At 42.6% G+C, this 13,583-nt stretch overlaps 1 protein-coding gene across 1 annotated transcript in view; it reads left to right on the top strand.

The window, feature by feature from the left end:
- The first annotated feature begins 1,943 nt into the window (after positions 1-1,943).
- insc (INSC spindle orientation adaptor protein) overlaps positions 1,944-13,583 on the top strand; it is a 78,457-nt gene continuing 66,817 nt past the window's right edge. The window contains exons 1-3 of the mRNA XM_074677227.1: positions 1,944-2,151; positions 2,393-2,575; positions 2,765-3,195. The gene's annotated coding sequence lies outside the window, so the exon portion shown is untranslated. The remainder of the gene's footprint in view (positions 2,152-2,392; positions 2,576-2,764; positions 3,196-13,583) is intronic.

The raw sequence follows: 13,583 nt of genomic DNA on the forward strand, positions 1-13,583 counted from the left end.
ACTGCAAAGGAGTCAAAGGAGTCACATGAGGCTCCAGAGCCACAGGTTGAAGATCCTTGGTATAATTTGTACTTTATTAATCCCTAAAGGTAAATTCATTCACAGCAGCAGCACAAGAAAGTATACACAACAAAAAGGTGTTTAGGGCACGTCCCACTGGGAGGAGACCCCAGGGCAGACCCAGGACACGCTGGGGAGACTACGTCTCTCGGCTGGCCTGGGAACGCCTCAGGATCCCCCGGGAGGAGCTGGACGAAGTGGCTGGGGAGAGAGAAGTCTGGGGTTCCCTGCTTAGGCTGCTGCCCCCGTGACCCGACCATGGATAAGCAGTAGAAGATGGATGGACGGATGGATAAATAAAGTAAGTGTCAAAGGTCCATCTGATATGACGTCTCTTCTTAGCTCACAGCAGCATCAGCACGTCTTGGAGCAGGGTTCCCACGGATCCTTGAAAAGTCTTGAAAGGCATTGAATTCATAATTCTAAAAATAAGGCCTGAATTGGCATTAAAAAGTCTTAAATCCAAATTTCAAAAGTCTTAAAAATTTGAACACATTGGTAAGATTTATGTTAGTTTGAAGTAAAAAAAATATTAAGTAACATTTATCCATTTTTCTAAATAATTTCCCGATTTACCCTCGTGGCAACATCGTGTAATCACAACAGTGGAACTAACAAAACAGTGAAGTGGTTGCACCAGGAACTTTTAAAGCAGACGCATGTCTTGGTTCTACCTAGGGTGGCTGGAGAGAGAACAAAATGAGGAAAAATTGGCAAAAAAAATCCAACAGTGGCTTAGGAAAATTGATTATGGCAGCAAAATTAAGAATTAAATTTGAAATTAAATTTCAAAAAACATGTAAAAATTCCAAAAATGTTTGTGACAGTGGCCAAAAAAGATGAATGGGGGCAAAATAGGCATAAAGTTGTAAAAATGGGGTTAAAAAGAGGTAGAAAGTGATGTTTTATGTAAAATTAACATTGTGTTAAAATTGCCTCTAACCCAGGTGATTCATCTGATGTTTTTGTTTGTTAGTTTTGTTTTGTTTCAACTGTGGTTCGTTGTTGACTTGCTTTTAAATTTAATTTCCAACGTCATTAAAAAGTCTTAAATGTAACTTGCCTTGAGCTGTAGGAACCCTGTGGAGAACACCTGGTCCAGCATTGGTTAGCATCCAAATGCTACAGGCTGCTAACAGCTGAAATCTGGTGCGTAAACGATGCGACCACACTGCAAAAACTGAAATCTTATTAAGTGTTTTTGTCTTATTTTCAGTAGAAAATTCCTTTTTTTTGACTCAATATGAGCCAAATTCACATGACCAATCCAGAAAAATGTCTTGTTTAAAGTTATTTAAGGACAAAATGAGGTCTGAATCGCTCGTAACCAGTAAAAAAAAATCTCAAGGAAATTTTCAAGCCATTTTTTCTTGTTCCATTGGCAGATTTTTTTTTACTGGTTACAAGCGATTCAAACCTCATTTTTGTCCTCTGAGAACTTGAAACAAGACATTTTTCTGGATTGATAAGTTGAAAGTGGCTCATATCGATTATAATAAGATGATTTTTGCTTAAAAAAAGACAAAAACACTGGATAAGATTTCAGTTTTTTGCAGTGCATGGTTACAGGTAGTGTTAGGGTCTCTGAGTTCATAGTTTGGCTTTTCTTGTGTATCCTGAGTTTCTTTCTGGTTTTTCCTTATGTTTCTTGTCTTGTGTTTTCTGTGATTATCTCAGTGATTCTTGTGTTTTCTCTTGTGTTTCATGCTCATTTTGTTTCTCCCTGTGTTTGGTTTACTCCTCCTTGTGTTTCCCTCCTGTTGATTGCTCCTCATGTGTTTCACCTGTGTCTTGTTTCACACCTGTGTTTGATTGCTCTCCTGTCTGTATCGTCTCTGTTTCTTCAGTTCTTTGTCACTTCTCTGTCTGTGTTTGCTGTCGTACCGTGTCACATGTCTCCTGATGCTGTTTCTGATTCCTCGCCTGAGTTTTGGAGAGTTTTGGAGAGTTTTGGGGTTTTGTGACACATAGCATCTCCAGGCCGTCACTAATGAGGCCTTCATTGGTCTCGTGTGGAAAAACCTTCAGACTTTATGAAGTCCCTCTGAAGGAGCGTCTGTGACAGACCTCTTGTGTTTCTGAGGAAATGAGGTAAAATTTTGGAGTAAATTAGATGTTTACGTTCAGATTTGAGCTCAAACTAATATTTATTGGTGTTATTCTGTGTATCAAAGCCTTGTGTGCCGCCCCCAGCCCGTAATCACATGTTAATTATTCACCCATGAATACGTCGTTGGACCAGCTGAGCCGGGCTCTTAATGCGAACCAGACGACCGCCGTTTATATTTTCATTTTCCTTCCTCATTTTTAAAGCTCCCAAGTTTTCCATCAGGGAGTCGTTTTCCAAGGCCGATGTGAAACCAGACGCCCCGGAGAAACGGCGGTGGAGCTCCAGAAACAACACGGGGCCGGCCCGGCGTCCTCTCACCTCCTCCAAACCCCTCTCCGTCATGTGCCACGGTTCCTGGGAAGGTAAACAGCCGCTCGCCGTGTCAGAGACGGGGTTTCTGCTGAAGTGAGTTCATCTGGCCCTCTGTTTCTGCCCCTCCCTCCTTCCCTCCTTCCCTCCTTTCCTCTCCTCCTCCCTCCTCCTCCCTCTGCTGCCACATCTGGAACCCAGCTCCTCAGTTATTCATGTGGTCTGTGTTGTTTCTTCTTTTTTTAAAGTCTGATTTAAAAGTCCTTTACCTTGTCTTGTTGGCAGCTTCTCCTCATCTGATGAGGTCTGCAATTACACCCCTCCATAGCTGGTCACTGTGCAATTACTGCGCTCCACCACAGAGCCCTTCTCCCCCAGCCCGACCCCTCCTCTGCAGCCCGGCGCACTCATATGGCAGACCGAAATAGAATAGTTTCATGTCTGTTTGGACGGCGGCCCAGCTGAAACTATGCTGCCTGACTGACAGTGGGATGTGGAGCTTTTTTCTTCCCCAGAAAACCTTTAAGGCCAGTCACGTCTAGGCTCAGTGCTCCTCAGTGCTCGTCCGGCAGGCTCTGGTGCTGGTCGGCCCGGCTGGGCTCCCTGACGGAGATACGGAGACGCAGAGCGAGGCGGCTTCCAGCGGAGACGACGAGGAGCTGTGACCATGAACCCTCCTGGGAGCTCTTAATCTGCAGTCGCTGACGAACAGAATGGTAAGTTTGGAAACCAGTTCAGACTCTTTTCAGCTCAACTTCAAACTTTTTCAGATACTGAAACTCGACAGACTGTGCAGCGTGTGCATCTGGAGCTAAACAACAAACTAAACTCAGGAAGTGATGGATTCAGGAGCAGACAGACGTGTGAGGAGCTGTCACATCCTGCAAGGTGCCTGCAGCGCTCACACTCCTGCATCTGAATCCAGTTTCACTCACGTCCCAGACTTTACTCATAAAGTGTTCCTGACTGACGTCCAAATCTGACTTTTCCAAACAAAACACGTCAGGATCTTTTTATTTCAAGACTTCAGGTTTATGAGGGAATCAGTATCATTCTTCTAGATCAGGGTCTGAGAGCTTCACTTTCTTAGGAGCCATTCAGACCTCATTGAAGTCAGGAGCCACAAAAGCTAATTAATCTTTTCATTCAAGATTAGAAAGGGTATGAAATTCTATACAAAGTTATGAAATTGTGCATGTGATGTCAACGTTTTTTAATTATTATTTTTTTATTTTTATTTTTAAAATCCAAAAAAAGGAAAGAAAAAAAATAACAAAATTTCCCAAAATAAATAAAAAAAAGATCAAAATTAAAACAAAATAAATTTAAATAAAAAATAATAATAAAAAAATGAAATATAAAAATGTGCAAAAAAAATAAATAATTAAATGTAAAAAATTCCAAAAACTTTTTGAAATTATTTAATTGAAAAAAAATCCAAATTTTTAAAAGAACACTTGGATTTGGGTACATATATTGATTATATTGCCCCAATTTATCATTTTTTGTTGTTTGCCAATGTCTTGCCAACATGTATAACAATCCAACACCTCAGTAAAATAAATCTATTCACCTAAAAATTTGCAAAAAGCTATCAAATATATAAAATATATAATATATGTAATATATATAGTCTTAATTTAATAATATTTTTTTAGCAAAAAAATAATAATAATATAAAATAAATAAAATTAAAACACTTTTCTGATTATCGGAGCTTTGTTCTTTTTAATTTTGAGCAGCAACTTCTAGCACTTCGGCAGAGGCTTAGTCTTTCTAAACTGGACGTTTCCCCTCGGTGTGAATCGCTTCAGTTCAGTTCGTCTCTCTACTGCAAGCATTCTGTGGCTTTTCCTTTGACTAAACCCGGGACAGATCAGCATTTACTGTCCCAGTTTTTTCTAACTTTCTATTCTGAGCCAGACGTTACTGATTTGGGACACAGCATCTGTTTCCCATGAGCACCCCCTGTCTTAAAGACGTGACTCTTACCAAGGCGTGCTTTTGACAACAGTCAAACTTTGTAAACTCAGTCTGACCCTGGTTCAGTGTCTGGACGGTCCAGAGAAGTTCAGGGATCTGTGTGAAGGAAACACCTGTTTCATCCTTCCTGGTGGTGGAAGTTTGATAGATGTGTCGGCTGTTCCTACTAATGATCCGTCCTCGAGTTAAACCCAGCTCCTGTCAGTCAGTCAGTTGATGTTGCTAACATCCATTAGCACCCTTCATTGGGAACCTGCACCCTCTAATTGTGGCTTCAGAAACCTCTCTGAATGATCTATCTGGATCCTGCTCCCTGGTCTCAAATGGAAAGTATTCTGCTCTGGTTCTGAGTCACGTTGGAGCAGAACGGCGTGGAGGTCACAGGAGTGTGGACGAGGAGGATCAGGAGTGGGCTGATCTGGGTTGTGTGGGAGTGATGGAGACTGTGGAAAACAAAGATGACAATGAGGAGAATACGGCCACCACAGCGCTCCTGTTCCTGAGCCATGTGGGCGTCGAGAGGCGAGTGTTAGAAAGACAATTACAGACTACAAGAGAGACGTGTCCTGGTGTCTTTTCTACGGCAAAGTCAAAACCGCTGAGCCTGATCTCTGAGTTTGATCCTGACTCCTCTGCAGACTTTAACAGACTTTAACAGACTTTAACAGGCTGTAAACTCAGTCTGAAGCTGTGGACGATGCTTCCAGCAGAGGAATGCCTGTGGCCGTGTGTGTCATGTAGGTACCGTATAATTATCTGAGAAACACTCAGAGATGAGTGATGCTAAGTTTAGTGAGCTATGAAAATGAATGTCTTCCTGTTCCTGTTCAAAGTCTGACGGGAATATCATCTCAGAGGATCAGAAGTATGGGCGAGATAGTTTTTGTCCGTCCTGTGATTGGCCAACAAGTCAAAGACTCGAGTGAAAAACTTTCACTTATTATGATGAACCCAAGCATTTAAAAAGGGGGTGATCTGTGGATGATGTAAACATCAAAGTATCAGAGCTGGATGTTCAGACTGAGCATGTGCAGATTTTCAAACTTCTCCATACTCATGTGTCGTTGAAATCCCTAAATCTGTCTGTGAGCTGATGGAAACCCTATGTTCAGAAACATCAGGGCTGTACCAGACTCACTCGATGATGAGGTCATCACATATGGACTGGGGTGGACCTCAAACACTAAGGTCTATCTATAGCTAAGCCTCCAAAGATAACGTTAAGATGAAGCTTAAGAAGCTGTTGTAAAGTTGTTGTAAAAATGATGTAAAAACGTCAAGAAGTTATTGTGAAGATGTAAAGATGTGAAGATCTCATTAAGAATTCGTAAAAGTGGTCGTACAGATGTCTCAAAGATGTTATAAAGATGACATGAATAAAAATTTTTGTACAGATGTTGTGAAGACGTCGTAAAGATATCTCAAAGATGTTGTAAATATTTTGTAAGGGTTTGCAAGAAAGTTGCGAAGATGTCGTAAAGCTGTTGCAAATATGCAGTAAAGATGTTACAAATTTGTAGTTATGATTTTGTAAAGATTTTATAAAGATGTCTTAAAGATGTCTTAAAAAAGTTGTGAAGACATAAAGATCTCATCATGATCTTGTTAATTTGTGATGACATAAAGATCTTCAAAGATGCTGTTTAGATGTCGTGAATACAAATTCTTTATAAAGATGTCAAAAAGATGTCATAAGGATGTCATGAAGAAGTCTTAGAGTTGTTGTGAAGCTGTAAAAAAGATTTTGTAAAGATTTCTCAAGGCTGTAGCGAGATGTCGTAAAAAAGTAGTGAAGATGCAGTCAAAATGTCGCAAAGTTGTTGTTAAGATGTCTGGAAGACGTAAAGTTGGTGTGAAGATGCCGTTGAGATGTCATAAGGGTACGGCAAAGATGTAAAGACAATTTGAAATTCTCGTTAAGATGTAGAGTTCTCGTGAAGAGGAAATTGTCGTACAGATGTTGTAAAGCTGCTATAAAGATTTCTTAAAAATAACGTTAAAGATGTCACAAAGATGCTGCAAAGTTTTTGTGAAGATGTGAAGACGTAAAGTTACTGTAAAGAAACGTGAAGAAGTTGAAAGATGTCATATATATTATGAAGAAGTCAAACAGATGTGAAAATGTAAAAATCTCTTAAAGCGGTTGTGAAGATTTTGCAAAAAAAAAAATTGCAAGAATTTTGTTTGGATGAAGTAAAGATGCACGTTGGAAGTTACGAGATGTAGCTAAAATGGTGTGAGGACGTTTGATAATGTCGTGAAGATGTAAATATGTTGTAAAGAAGATGTGAAGAGGTTATAAAGTTGTCATTTCGATATCTTAAAAATGTTGTAAAGATGTTGTAAAGATGTTAATGTTGCAACGCTGTAGTAAAGATGTGAAGATGTAAAAATGTTGTGAGGTTGTTATAAAGATGATGAACAGCTGTAAAATGCTGTAAAGATGTTGTTAAGTTGTCATTTAGATGTCTTAAAGGTGCTGTAAAGTAGTTGATGTTACAAAGTCGAAGTTGAGATGTGAAGATGGTAAGATGAAAAGATGTTCTTAGGATGATGACATAAAGCTGTTGTAAAGATGTTAACATATAAAGAAGTTATAAAGTTATCATTTAGGCGTTGTGAAGATGTCGTAAAGACGTCAATGTTGTGAAGTTGTAGTTGAGACCTTGTGAAGATATGGTAAAGATGTCTTCTAGATCTAAAGTTGTTATAAAGTTGTCGTTTAAGCATCTTTAAGATCTTGTAAAGCTTTTGTAAAGCTAACTGTAGGTCACCGAAGGTCACTGAAGGTCACTGAAGGTCACCTGGGTTACCTTGAGTGAACTCGCGTGCGGCTTAAACTTCCTGTTTTGTTTGTCCTGCTTCCTTCACCTCAGCTCGACTCACATCTGCTGACTTGTAAGTTTGACACCAGCTTCACAGTGAAGTTAGCATCACTCTGGTTTAACGCGCGCCCACATCAGGACTCCATGATGGATGCTTTTCTGACTCCTGAAGGAAAATGATAGGCCAGCATCACTTTTAGAAGTCTTCATGCCCCAAACGGGCTAACGGCTCATTTAGCCTCAGGAAGATGACAAGCTAGCACAAACACTTCCAGTAAACATCTGCTCAGCACTTCTGTGGTGTAATATACGACTGGTGGAGGAGAAACCGGAGCTCCTCTCCTCTCCTCGGGCCGGCCTGGTGCACAGCTGAGCAGGGCGTGGAGCGCGGCGTGACCGCACGCGCAGGTGTGGCCCTCCCCCGTGCCGTCACACTGTTTAATTAGGTTTCCAGTCCCCGGGCGGGGGCATCTCGGGGTTTCCGCCGCTCGACTCTGTCTCAGTCTCACCCACGCGCTCATTGTTTCAGAGACAGCACAGTCTGATGAGCAGCGGCGATCATCTCTGAGGGCGGGGCTGAACTCTGAGACCGCAGCTAAAGTTGGAAACATGAAGCTGCACTTTCCTCCTCACGAGTCTGCTTCAGAGGAGTCAGAGCGCTGCGTGTCTCTGGGCTCGTTTCTCAGCTCTCATCAGAGCCGTTAAACTCATCGTTGCTCAGAGAGAAACCAACCCACAGGATCCAGCACTCGCTGGTCGAGGCCAAACATCCGTCACTCTCCGTCAAAGGCGTCTTTCTTCTGGATGAGGTCGTTTCTGTCTTTGTCTGCAGCTCCTTTTCCATCCCTTTGTTTCTGGAGTCAGAGCCGGGTCGGTCCAGTTCTGGGGGGTTTCCCAGAAGCTTTTCCTCCGACAGTCTCTGCCTTTTCTGAACTGTTTGGATCCAGACGCCCGATCAGTGGACGTTCTGCAGAAACAACACCGGCTATCGCTACGTTTGAGTGTTTCTGAATCACCTGTCAGTGCTCCGTCAGTCCTCCTTCACAACCGTTAAAGCCCGACAGAAACACCAGATACTGATAGACCAGAGTGGACTGGGTCGTTAACACCTTTATATATTTATTTACCTTTAACCTGTAGGTACCTGTTACCATAGCGATTCCTCTTCCTGAGTGAGCTCAGACCCCCTGGTTCCATCGTCACAGACTGATGACATCACAGACTGATGACATCACAGCTCACCTGTCCCTCAGGTGTCTCTGATCCTGATGATCAGTGGTCAGTTTCCTGCAGTGTTACCTGCTGCGTGAACATCAGCAAACTCTGCTTCAGACCAAGGAACATGTTCTCCATCAGGGGGCGCTGTGGGGAAAACATGTCAGGATGGTTTATGGTAGGATCAGGATCTGGATTTGATCAGGACTGGTTTTCATTTTCAGACTGTTTTGACCTGAAACCTGACAGAGGAAAGGAAGGAAGGAAGGAAGGAATGTGAGGAAGTAAAGGGGAAAGAAAGAAAGGAAGAAAAAAAGAAGAAAGACATAAAGAAAGGAAGAAAGAAAGACAGAAAGAAAGTGAGGAAGGAACAAACTAAAGAAGAAGAGAAGGAAGAAAGGAAGGAAAGAATCAGGTGGAAAAGGAAATAAGAAAGGACTGTTTTGACCTAATAGCGTGACAGAGGTAAGGAAGGAAGGAAGAAAATGAAGAAATGATGGAAGGAAGGGAGAACAGAAGGAAGGAAATATTAAGTAAGGAAAGTAGTTAGGAAGGGAGGAAAGAAGGAAGGAATAACCAAGGAAGGAAGGAAGGAGGGAAAGAAGAAAGGAAAAACCAAGGAAGGCAGGAAGGGAGAAAAAAGGAAGGAAGGAAGGTAAATGAAGGAAGTAAGGGGGGAAGGAAGGACAAACCAAGAAAGGAAGGAAGAAAGGAAGAGAGAAAAAAAGAAGGAAGGAAGGTAAATGAAGGAAGGAAGGGAGGAAAAACCAAGGAAGGAAGGAAGGAAGGGAGAACAGAAGTAAGGAAAAATTAAGTAAGGAAGGGAGGCAAGAGGAAGAAAAAAACCAAGGAAGGAAGGAAGGGAGAAAAAAGGAAGGAAGGAAAAAAAAGAAGGACAGGAAGGAAGGAAGGAAGGGCATAAGAAAGGAGGGGAGGAATCGAAAAGAGATAGGAGAAAGGAAAGAAGAAGGGAAGGAAAAGGAATTAAGGAACAAACAAACAAAATGAGAAGAGAAGGAAGAAAGGAAGGGAAGAATTAGAGAAAAAGGAAATTAGAAAGGAATAAAGGAAAGAAAAGGCAGGAAGAAAAGGAATAAAGGAAATAGGGAGGAAGATTTTCAGCAATTAAGGAAGGAAGGAAGAAAGGAAAGGAGAAAGGGTGGGAAGAAAGACAGGAAGTTAAAGAATCTAAGAAAAAGGGAAGAAGGAATTAGGGAATTGAGAAAAGAAGGAAGGAAGATCTGGTTTCTCTGATGGGTTTGATGAACTTTCTTATTTTCACTTCCTGATAAAAAACTTTGATGTAAAGACGTCAGCTGGGAGGGCCGTTGATCTTCCTCCAGGAGATCTTCTCAGCTCTTACTGGGGCTGCTACCTTTGAGTCTGTGACCTTTGACCTCAGAGGAGACCAGACAACATCAGCCTCCACATGGAGCCAGCCGCCTGTCTCCAACACCGGTCAGAGTCAGAGGAAACATCTTTTTATGACTTTCAGACAGCTGTGATCAAAGGAAGAGGAGAAAAAATGGCTGACGTTGTTTTTCCAAAGGATGGAAACTGTTGGACTGGAGAGAATCAGTGAAGCTCTGAGGTGTTGATACCTCAGACCTCCTCTCCTCTGTTTTTATTTTTGACGTGCGTTAGAGCCGCAGCCGTCAGGAAGCCCCTTCACGACATGCGGACGCTGAGTGTGCATCACGTGTCCGTCTCTGACGCGGGGCCGGCGGCTGTTGACACATCACTGCCACAGCTTTCATGACTCAGTGCCGGCTCTCAATTAGGAGAGTGCAGGTATAAATTTTTGCGTAGGTGGACCCAATATGGCAGCCGCTGCGGGACCCTGGGCCGGGCGATAAATCAATAGGAGACTGGTTGAATTAGAGCGTCGGTGTGGCGCTGCCGTGCATTGACCTCTTTCTTCGCTGTCTCCTTTTCTCTCCATCTCCATCCACTAATTGGAGCGAGGTCGCTCCGTTTGGCCGTCGTCTCCATCTTCTTATCCTCTGTATTCTCCCTGAGCTCGCTTCGTGGAGGACGTCATGAGAGGAAACGGAGGCTTTAGTGCTTTGATGCTTCTGTTTGCGGTGAGGTTTAAAGGTCGACACTCCGGCCTCCTCGTAAAAAAGTCCCGACTCCTTCAGAAATCCTCTCAGGGAGTCTTGAGGAGTTACTGCTCCTCTTCTCAAGCGGTGTCTTTTTCTGTTTGGGTAACCTCTGTGACCTCGCTCTTCTGTCCCTCCAGGGAACTGCTCAGCTAAAGGAGGAGACAACTGAGAGTGTAAATCTGTGTTTCAGCTCTGAAAAGGATTTTTTGATCTCTTCTGGTGTTTTAACCTCATTTATGTCACTGAATGTTGGGGCTGGAAGGACGGTCGGCCTCTTAAACTTGTGCATTATGGAGTCTTGTGCCGTAGCGTGTGGAAACAAATCATTTCTATAAACACTGAACAAATAACTGATAACTTATGAGGAAAATTCAGCAGTGAAATCCTGTGATATTTAGATACAGCGCCTTGAAAAATGTCACTGTTAAATAACGGTAAAAACCGCTGCTCGTGCTGTACCGTTATTTTACAGCAAAGTCATTTTTATTGTGTTTATTAACCGTGAGTGAGGAGGGAACTCTGTGGATAACAACTCATTCTATCTTTTTATCCAATTTAAAATTAACCCACAAACTTTAAAAGTCATCAAGAACATGGTCCGTGCCAAATGGAGCACAGACAGCTGGTCTATGCCATGTGTAACACACACAGTCAGTCCTTGTCATCGAGCAGCCAGCCAGCCATGTGGTTGGACACAGACAGCCAGTCTGTGCCATGTGGAGCACGGACAGCTGGTCTATGCCACGTGGAGCACAGACAGCCGGGCTGAAGAAAAGAAGGGAGAAGGAGAAAAAAGAAAGGAGAAAGGGCAGAACTAAAGGAAGAGAGAACGAAGAAAGGAAGGAAGGAAAGAATCAAGGGAAAAGGAATTAGAAAGAAAGGGTAGGAAGAAAGAAAGGAAGAAAGTGAAGGAATGAAGAAATAAATGATGGAAAAAATTAGGCGTATAAAGAAGGAAGTCAGGAAGGAAGGGAGGGAGGAATTAAGAAAAGAGGGAAAGAAAGAGGAAAAGAGAAAAAATGAGGAAGGGTGAGAAAGAAGAAAGGATGTAAAGGAATATGTAGAGCTCAGGCAGTCAGTCCAAGCCATGTAGAGCACAGAAAGCCAGTCTGAGCCATGTGGAGCACGGACAGCCGGTCTGAAGAAATGAAGGGAGAAGTGGAAAAAAGAAAAGAAAAGGGAATGGAGAAAGAAAGACACTAAAAGAGGAGAGAAGGAAGAAAAGAAGGAAAGAATCAGGAGGAAAGGAATTAAGGAGAGAAAGGGCAGGAAGAAAGAAAGGAAGGACGTAAAGGAATGAAGAAATAAATGATGGAAGAAATTACGCAAATAAGGAAGGAAGTATAGATGGAAGGAAAGACAGAAGCAAAGATGATTAAAGAAAGAAATGCACAAAAAAGATCGAAAGAAGGAAGGAGGGAGGAATGAAGAAAAGAAGAAAATAAGAAGGAAAAGAAAGAAAATGAGGAAGGATGAGAAAGAAGACAGGATGTAAAAGAATATTTGAAGCACAGAAAGCTGGTCTGTGCCATGTAGAGCACGGACAGCCGGGCTGAAGAAAAAAAGGACCAAAGAAACGAAGGTAGAAGGGAGAAAGAAAGGAATGAGCAAACTAAAAAAGGAGAGAAGGAAGAAAGGAAAGAAGCAGGGGGAAAAGGTCATTAGGAAAGGAATTCAGGAAAGAAAGTGCAGGAAGAATGAAAGGAAGGAAGTAAAAGAAATAAAGGAAAATGGTGGAAGAATTTAGGCAATCGAGGAAGTAAGGAACGAAGGAAAGACGGAAGCAGAGGTGATTAAAGAAAGAAATGCAGAAAAAAGATGGAAAGAAGAAAGGAAGGAAAGAAGGAGTATAAGAAAAAATGAGGAAGGGTGAGAAAGAAGACAACAGGAAGAAGAAAGAATATGTAGAGCACAGAAATCTGGTCTGTGCCATGTAGAGCACGGACAGTCTGTGCCTCCTCAGTGTAACATCTCTGTGTACAGCAGAGTCTCATGTCCACTGTGTTCCCTCCTCACTCACGGTTACTAAACACCATCACAGCAAAAATCACTTTACTACAAAATAACGGTAAAATACTGACAGCAGATTTTACTGTTTCTTTACAGAGAATTTTTTTTACAGCGTAACAGGGGATTTCCTCATAAATTCACAGTAATTCTTTTAGAGTAATCACGATTTTTGATGTTATAAACTTGAGTTAAACTCCTTGTACTTGTATTCCTTGAACTATAAACCTGAAGCTGGAGTCAGCTGTTGTCAGACCTGGTTTAGGTTTTTTCTTTGCTCCCCTTCTACGTTTTTCTCCGTGGTTTAAGGCCAGGATTATTTGGGCTTTCACATCACTTTTCAGAGTCCCACTTCTTTGTGTTTCTTTCACTGAATATTCTGTGTTTCTGAAATGAGACATGTCACCGACTCTCATCCAGACCTAATTACCCTGAAAACTCCCACGTGTTTACTTTCGGTGCCCGTCGTGGAGAAAATAGCGCTGGAGTGGCGTTTGAAGTGCCACGTGTGAGCTGGCTGGGCACATATGGAGCTTTTTCTTGCATGCCTTGCGATTTTTGCGGCCGATATTTACTTCTCACATTGACCCCATGTGTGTCCCATTTGCCCGGCATGTGCCGTCAGTGGAGCGGTGGAATAACAGCCGGGGAGGAAAACGCCTTGAAAGCTCCACCCTGCCCTGAAGTGGTGCTCTGTGTTCCTGGGCTCAGATCTGGGCACTGAACGTCTCCTCCACCTTCTTACTCTTCCCTTCTCCACACACACACACACGCACACACACACACACCCACACCCTCCTTTACTCCCTAATGTCAAACAGCTGTAGAGTCGACTTCTGCAGAATTGCTGCTGTTACGTCCTCCTCCCTCCTCTCTGCTCTTTTTCTCTGTTATTTCGTGTGTGGCCCCAAACTTCAGGTCACTTTCCTGAGCCCAAGCGTTGTCCCGACCCAGCATCCTCCTGGCTTT

This window comes from Halichoeres trimaculatus, unplaced genomic scaffold (assembly GCF_033239565.1).
Source record: "Halichoeres trimaculatus isolate MK-OKI-2021-1 unplaced genomic scaffold, fHalTri1.1 fHalTri1_scaffold_10, whole genome shotgun sequence".
NCBI lineage: Eukaryota > Metazoa > Chordata > Actinopteri > Labriformes > Labridae > Halichoeres > Halichoeres trimaculatus.